Source organism: Paramisgurnus dabryanus, chromosome 1 (assembly GCF_030506205.2).
Source record: "Paramisgurnus dabryanus chromosome 1, PD_genome_1.1, whole genome shotgun sequence".
In the NCBI taxonomy this organism is placed as follows: domain Eukaryota; kingdom Metazoa; phylum Chordata; class Actinopteri; order Cypriniformes; family Cobitidae; genus Paramisgurnus; species Paramisgurnus dabryanus.
Window position 1 is genome coordinate 8,268,490 of NC_133337.1, and position 8,788 is coordinate 8,277,277.

The following is an 8,788-nucleotide window of genomic DNA, read 5'->3' on the forward strand; positions in this document are numbered from 1 at the left end:
TTTGAAATGCACTTCTCATACACTTAAAAATACAGTTAGAATACATTTAAAGCTTAATTTAACTGTGCTTTAAGAACACTTTAATAGTACTTCAGCATATTAGAAATATACTAGCATTACATTAATAGAAATGTATTAGCATTACACTACTATTTTATTATAAAGCTGTTTTTAATATTTAAAATGTTATATTAAAATCATTAAATTTTAAGACACATACACAGATTTTGAATACAGAACAATTTAATATACTTCATATTGTGTTGTGTACATTACAAAAATACCTAAAGTAAATTAATCAAGCACAGAGACAATTAATCTTGACCAAAGAGAAACATATAAAACAAATATCAGAGAAATGCAATTACAGAGCTACTTCTATCAAATTGTACAACATTAACATTAAATGTATTAATGAAAAGTACACTATGAATATGCAATCACTAAATATTCATAAGCAATGATTATATAATAATCATAATGTAATTCTCTGCATAAAAAGTTAATGAAAAAAAATGTTTAAGTGCAATTTAAAGACGGAGTGCACAATGTTTGAAAAACGCTTTGTAAAAGGAAATTGGGCCGACTACCAAAACACACTTTGTAGCCAACCAGCAGTAAGGGGCGTGTCTACTAACTGACATCCTTGCCGGGGTTGCGTATGTGTGTGGTGGCTCTATCAAAAGAAGGTCCCGATTCTATTGGGGTAGAGGCATGTTTGTTTAGGTAATTTCAAATGTTAACATTGGCTTTCAAAAATAGTGCACTCTGCCTTTAACCAACTTAAGATAAACCTATAAAAAGCTGAACTAAAACACAAAACAGTTTAGATGTCACATGTTTAAGTGGAGGGTGACTTCTTCTTGCAATTCAGACACCGTAGTAATTGAAGACTGCTTTATCACACAGGCTGTGAAAAGGAAACAGAATATACCAATTAACCAATAATGAATGAACATTTGGATATCCATGTTTAAAATAAATTGGCATAGATATGCATGTATGGAAGTTTTGTTAACTTCTCAGTTTACCTTTTAAAGCTTTGACTGTGTCCTCATCAAGCGTGTCAGTTTTATCTGTCAGAGCACTCTACAAGTGGGAATGAAGATAGGATTAGAACAGGCTCATGAAATAAAGCAACCTGTGTGTATTACAGGATATGTTTTACATTGATAATTGTGTTTTATTTGAACCTAGATCATTTTCCATTGTTTGTCTATTGTGGTCTTGCAAACTTAAGGTTCACCTCTGTTTAAGGAGATTTAAGGAAATCAGAAATGATGCCAAACAGGGCTCCAGACTGCTATCAAATGGTGGCATTTTGCCACCTAAATTTGAGAGTGTGCCACTGAATTTTACATCCGGTCGCACATGTGCGACCAGCAAATTTGACCTTTTTTTTTGTGATATGACCACTGATCTATATAAATGACTGGATTGGAACGCTTGACGTAACTGCGTGAGTTGAAGCCAGCGCAGAGTTCGAGCCGCCATCTTGGTATACCCAACCGGCAGAGAGCGTCATTGACTTCCATTCAAAATCATGATCAAAATTTACCCCCTTTACAGCGTATCAGTTACACAAGGTTAATTTTTAGGATATGTGTACGTTAATTATTTGTTAATTCTGGTGTTATTTGCAATGTTTATGTTTTAATCGGGCAGGATAATGGATTTATAAAAAACCGTTAAGGTGAGTGTGTCTGCTGCATTTGCTAATGACACGGGTATAAATAAAGTTTTTTTTGACATTCAGCTACACTGTGACGGTCAGCGTTATATCTCTAAATAAGTTTAGGTAACATGTAAGTTAAGATAACATAATTACAAAACTAGCAAATTATTGCATGCACATACTGTACAAAGCATGATTATTTATTTAGATTTCAGAATGAGCACGTTTATTGTCACTAATACTAAATATGCTGTGGTCTGTCTGCTGATCTGATACTGTAATAAAGATGAATGTATAATAACTGTTTAAAATGCAAAATGTACAACTTTCAGTAAATAACTATTTACATGCTTTGGACGTTTGTGTTGTAATAATGTACAGGGTAACTTCAGATATAAAAACGAAGATGAGTAAAGTGATGTTTTATCATTAAAATCTGATAACGTCCATTGATTAAATAGAACGTTTGGGTATACCAACATGGCGGCGCGGTGGCTTCACAAGTGTGACGTCATGTGCAATCCAGTCATTTATATAGATCAGTGGATATGACACTAATCTGAAACAGCACATTGTACTTTCTGAATCTATAATTAAAGTATTTATTAGTAATACAGTCTAAATTAGTAGACATGTGAATATTTGGTTAGCATGTTGTTTTACCGTGTGTGCCCCTAAATTTTCTGGTTGCGCCCCTAAAATTTTCAGTTGGGGGCCACTGTGCTCCTAGTAAAAACAGTTAGTCTGGTGCCCTGCCAAATGGTGCAATGATGACTAGGCCAAGTCCCTTACAGCTTTACAATAAAAAAACGTTTTTTACAAGAATAATTCAAAAGGACAGAAATTAGCCACCTGGAATGGATGTGTTGCAAACGTTTTTCTTCACTCCACATTTGCCCCGATTCAAAAATGTCAATAGCAGTCGATCTGAAAAACAACAGGCAGGTAAATGATGATTAATGATTTGTTTTCGTTTTAAGATTTACTTACCCCGAGTACAATATATTAAGACAATATAATATAATCAAACCCAGCCTCGGCAGTTTTACAATCTCTCATAAAAGTATCCCTTCTTACAATGTCATTTTTGTGTCCATATGTAATTAGAAATACATTTAAAAATAAACAAAAAGACAATAAGGTTGTCAAGATTGAACTGATATAAACATTAGCCATTGAACATTACTGGAGTTATAATAACCATATGGTCATATCATGGTATTTTCAGGTAAGACAGCTCAAACATTCATTTTAAACTAACGTTAGCGTTGCAAGAGAAACATTAGAAAAACTTAAACGTGAAATCAAATAGCAACAACAAACTTACCACCAAGAATAAGTCTTTCTATGCGCTATATCTTCATTTGTTCCTGTCTACTTGGGATCTGGTTGGTCATATTTATGTCGCTGTGCTAAAAAAAAGAAAGGTTTTAATGATTTCTGAAATGCTTAAGAGAAATGCCTAACGTTAGTCAGAAAATAAAGATGTTCCAATTACCACACGCAACACAGACATAACATTACATAAAGAAGCTGGGTTAAATGTAATGTAATGTTTTACTTATTTAATAGTTAACTAAATAAAGAAATGTGAAAATCTGTCATCACTTACCCTCGTGTTATCTCGTTCATCTCCAAACAAAAAGCGAAATACTTTTTCCCTCAACGTCAGATCCACTAAAACTGCTCATATTTTAAATCGAGTTGTTTTATCTTAGTCCTCTGGTGAAATATGATCGCCGATTAATTAAATAAATACGTTTAATGCAGAGTCGCCATCTAATTTAACAGTTTATACGTTTAATGCAAGCAACCGCATGCACCGTGAACAACTGAACTAAACTGAACAAGTTTCAAATAGCACCGTGACGTGTTACTATGACAACAACCAATCAGGTTTAGTCACGTGTGTCACGTGTGTTGTTTGAAATTAAACAAGTAAGATTTTGAAATTAAACAAGTAAGATTTTAAGCAAATCTTTGAAAAAATAGCTTATTGTGCAATCGGAATGATATAATGTTGAAAGGCTTGAGGAAAGTTCAATGTTAGCTTATTACAATTAATGAATCATGTTTTGAAAAAAGTATGTTTTATCCAAATATACTAAAACTTCACTAGAAGTACATTTGTGTTTAGCATATTTCTTAAAAGTGTAATTATGCATATATTTATTACCAGCATACTTTTAGTACACTTAATATAAATACATTAAAAATATTCTTAAGTTTAGCATATTTCTTAAAAATGTAATAAAGCATATATTTATTACCAATGTACTTCTAGTACACTTAATACAAATACATTAAAAATATTCTTAAGTTTAGCATATTTCTTAAAAATATAATTAAGTATATATTTATTACCAATGTACTTCTAGTACACTTAATATAAATACATTAAAAATATTCTTAAGTTTAGCATATTTCTTAAAAATGTAATTAAGTATATATTTATTACCAATGTACTTCTAATACACTTAATATAAATACATTTAAAATATTCTTAAGTTTAGCATATTTCTTAAAAATGTACTTAAGTATATATTTATTACAAGTGTACTTCTAGTGTACTTTTAAAAAATATGTTTAAATGCAATTTAACGTATTTTTAATACACTTCAAATAAGTATGTTGGAAATACAAATGTATTATAAACATACTATTTGTATTTTAAGTATATTTTTAATACATTAAATACTACGTCTTTTTGACCTGGGCAGTCTATGCAGATATTCGTTTCACAAGACAACGCATTATTAACCTCAACTTGAACAGGATTAAAACCACAAAATCACGGTGATGATTAAAAAATACTGTACATTTAAATAGTTTAATAGTTTGTGTTTGCATGTTTTTCTCACTGCAACAAGCAACTCAACTCCTTAACATTGGCACCTTGGAATCATTGCGACTGTTTTTTGATTAAAAGTGTTTGCTGACAGAGCATCCAAATTGCCTTATTTGCTCTTCCAAATAACAGGGCCTCAGGTAGATTTCTTGCAGTAACACATCAGACTGGCAGTCTTCAATTGTACTGCTCTTTAGTCAAGTGCATTTTATCAGTCCTTCAGTTATCAAATACCTTACAACAGCAATTTCCCTGGGATTTTAGGGTTGTACGCAAGTTGTTAAACTAGAGAAAACTGCTTTTGCACCTGGGAAATGAATATCTGGGTTTATTTAAACACAAACATAAACACTTGAATGAATGTTTTACATGATTTGTTTAAATCTGAACCCATGCTTAAATGCTTTGTATACAAAAAAATTGAAAACTAATTTTATTAAAACAATTGAAATGGATGACTTGGACTAAATAATGAAGAAAAAGCAGCCTATAACAGATAAAATCACTTTAATACTGTTTACACTATCAGACACAGTTTTTTGTCACTAGGGTGGTGCCCAAAGGTCCTGTTTTGTACTTTTACAAGTTTACTAAACACATTAATTTGAACCTTTTGGGGTACATAATTAGCCTGGGTGCCAGCCGATCTTAGCCCCGCCCACAACATTTTGAGGAACGGGAAGATCGGTCTGGAGTTTCACCGTTGAGTTGCTACTATGCTCGACCCAAAGCTGGTCGACCAATCAAATTGTCAGGGCGGGCTTTATATGATGATGGACAGATGATCAGTAACGTAAATCAACCACGTCACCAAAGAGCGCGTGTGTTGAATCTGTTGTTTACAACGAAATGGCTGCCGCGGTAGAAATCAGATGTGTGGACTCTGACATTGAGTCTGTTCTAAAAGATATCGACAGAGCATTGATTTTAAAAGAGGAACAGAGAAACGCGAGCAAGGCATTTGTTGATGTTTTTGCCGTCCTACGGGATTCGACAAAAGTTGTCGCACTTATGAAAGATCAAGTTAAAGAAGCAACTGAAATGGGTATCACGGCGATGCAACTCGGTGTGCACGACGAGATGGATATAACAAGCAAGCGTAATGGGTATCGTCGTGGATGAAGTTCAACTAATGTACAAATGGTAAGAGATAGTCTTACTGTATGACTTAATGTGATATAAATGAAATGTTGTAAACATAGTAGGTGTTGATGTACGTTCGCAAACTCAGACTTGTAGTGTGTGTCGTAGCGAAATAACTAGCAGTTCGGTCATGCTGCAAATACGTCATTTCAACATACGTCTCACACCCCGTTGCTCTGATTGGTCGTAGGTCTATCCAATTGAGTGCAGAGGCATTTTTTGGTTGAGACACGCCTCATAATTATAGCTCAATGGAGCGGTATCAGACTCAAATTCTGACTAGAATTGAGTATGACAACGTCAGGCTAGTACATAATAGTACCATAAGAATCTATTGTGTGCCTTTAAAGGTACAGTTAACTGTTTTGTACACCTAAAATTTAACTGGTACAAAATTGTTCCTTATGGTACACTATAGGTAATTAAAATTATATAAAATGTACCTTTGAGAGTATCAGCCCATCGACAGAAAAGGTACAGTTTTGTAACTTTTTTCTGACAGTGTAAAAAACATCTCAAGGACGGACGTCAAGAAGCTGCTTGATAACATGCCAAAAGCACATTTCTGTCTATGCTGAAGATGAAATATTACAACATATTGTATTATTTTGAATAAATAATTGACATTGTTATAGTTGTGTTACGCCATAGTTTTGATGAGTGTACTTTTATTCAATAATGTGGAAAAAGACAAATAAATAAAAAATGACAAAGTGGTCTAAAATTTTTAAAAGCTAAATATTCAATAACATTTTAACAAAAAATATGCTTGTGTTTTTTCTTTGAGCAAACAATGGTTAGAAATAATGGTACAAATGTTGTCTGGAACAGGACCACTTAAAAATGTATGTACCTTCAAGGTTCCAATATGTACATTTTGAGGTACAGCACTTGAATATACCTGTTACATACAAAGGTGTACTTTTTGACGGGGTACCACCCCAGTGATAGATTTTGTACCTTTTATTTCTAAGTGTGAAGTTACTGTATGTCTGTAAAATAAACAATACATACATATATTCATATATATTCAGACATACTGTACTGTATGCTTAATCTCAAGCAGTTAAAGAGCACATATTATCAGATTTCTTAAATTTCCTTTGGTGTGTAAGTGTGTATTAGTACATGTTAATGATATGCAAAAGGAACAAACCCCAAAGTTAAGGATGACACGAGTTATCATTTTCAACATAAATCTCTTTTCTTGGACTACAACAAACACACAGATTGTAGGCAACAGTTTACTTCCTGGGATTGGTGATAAAGACCGACATTATCATAATTCCTCCCACTTCGGACTCACAGCCTGTAAATTAACTCCTGTTAGCACTGCATTGTGAGCGAATCTTTCAAACATGGTAAGGAGCGTCACATTTCCTGCTGATGTCAGAGGTGTTCAGGCCAATTACAACGTACAGATCAGGGACACAAAGTTTTTCAAAACCGTGCTTTCAGAATGAGAGTGAAATCTGGAACTAATGTGTTTTTTAACCATAAACCACACAAACACATTGTATTATACTAAATACACAAAATAATGTTGTTTTTAGCAATGAAATAGGTGCTCTTTAATCTTTCCCTATTATGACTTGATTATTGACATTTTATTTAGATAAATTAATCATGAAAATGTCCTTGAGTTTATCTACTGTATAAGGTTTTTTAACTATAAGTTTGTGACAGTTAAACAAAGATCGCAACATCCACATGCCTAAATATGACATTGTTAGACAACTTTATAGATATCTGTGATTTAAAATAAATTATATTTTCATATATAATAAAACAAACAGGATACATAAAAGAGATGCACTACATATGATTCTCATCTTCTGCAAGAATTTAAGGAATAAATAGGACTGTCAGAGACTGTGAAATAATGTACCCCAAAATCAAATCATGTGTTAGCCAAATTGTAGCCTGCAACCATTGACAAATGTATCACACTTAAAGTACAGATTTTTCAAAACAAGGCAATGCAAAACTAATTCTGTTTTCCTCTGAAAAACTGGAGAGCAGTTTACTTCATTTTGTGATTTGTGTTAAAGACACAAACGTGTATCTTGTTAAAGCTATTTGTAAAAATGTTACATCTTGTTTTAGGATGGATTGTTTTAGTCGAGAAATAAATTGTGACATTTTATTTAAAGTGCAGCGTAAAATATCAACGTCCAACAGGAAGCAATGTTACAAACCAAACCAAATGTGATGTCAATGTCTAACAACTTGATTGCTCTCAAATCTGACATATAACTCATTTAGCACATTTCTCCTTAATAACGACATGTTTATCTGTTGAAATATTCAGGGTTTAATTGCTGAAACTGAAAGGCAATAAGTGTGCGTTTGAATGTTTTGTGGCCGCAGCAGTACTACGTGCATAACGGTGTGGTGCTCATTAAATGCACGTCGTGACATTAATCTTCATTTAGAGGGCCACAGAGATAGTTCACAGAAAAATGAACTAAATCTTTAGGCTTCAGTGAAACAATGCACAAGAACAACACAGAAATAAGCAATATTACAGAAATTATAGTATAACATCTCCCGGGTGTTTTTTTATTAGTGGAGTTTATCTTCTGTTTATGCATACATGTGTTTTTATCATCTGTTAATGCAGACGGGTGCTTAGAAATGTAAGTAATGCTCAGTCAGCATAATTACTACTATAATTTCCTGTCGGATGAATTAAAGCTGTTATTTATCTGTGGCATCATTTACTGCTGCAATGTATGGCTGAAAGGAAAGATATTTATGATTTTGAGTGTATGTTAGCACTATGCACTATGAAATGCAACATGAGAAAGACTGTGTGTGGCCCAGATCAGACAAAAGCTCAGTTTCCTGATGGTGGCTAATGGTACTAAGGGTAAGGAAACAAAAACAGATCAAATTATTATTATTACATATGAAAACAATGATTTGCTTTTCCCATTTCTGACAGGATACGTATCACTGTGTGCAGCTGGCCCAGATGCCCACTGTACTCGAGCTCATTCGAAAATTTGCACGCTGTATTAGCGTTGCAGCTGTGACACATCAGAGAAACATCCGAGATGATGTCAAACCTCAGAATAGAGAATAATTTGAGTAATCTCAGTAATTATTTCCTTTCAAAG

The 8,788-nt window shown here is 33.2% G+C and overlaps 1 long non-coding RNA gene across 1 annotated transcript; it reads right to left on the reverse strand.

Annotated features, from left to right (window-relative positions):
* Nucleotides 1–330: 330 nt before the first annotated feature.
* Nucleotides 331–3,969, reverse strand: LOC135747164 (uncharacterized). Its single transcript, XR_010531709.2, has 5 exons — nt 3,288–3,969; nt 3,003–3,087; nt 2,528–2,602; nt 1,032–1,089; nt 331–910 (listed from the first exon to the last, which is right to left on the reverse strand). It is a non-coding gene; the product is annotated as an uncharacterized lncRNA (long non-coding RNA).
* Nucleotides 3,970–8,788: the final 4,819 nt, after the last annotated feature.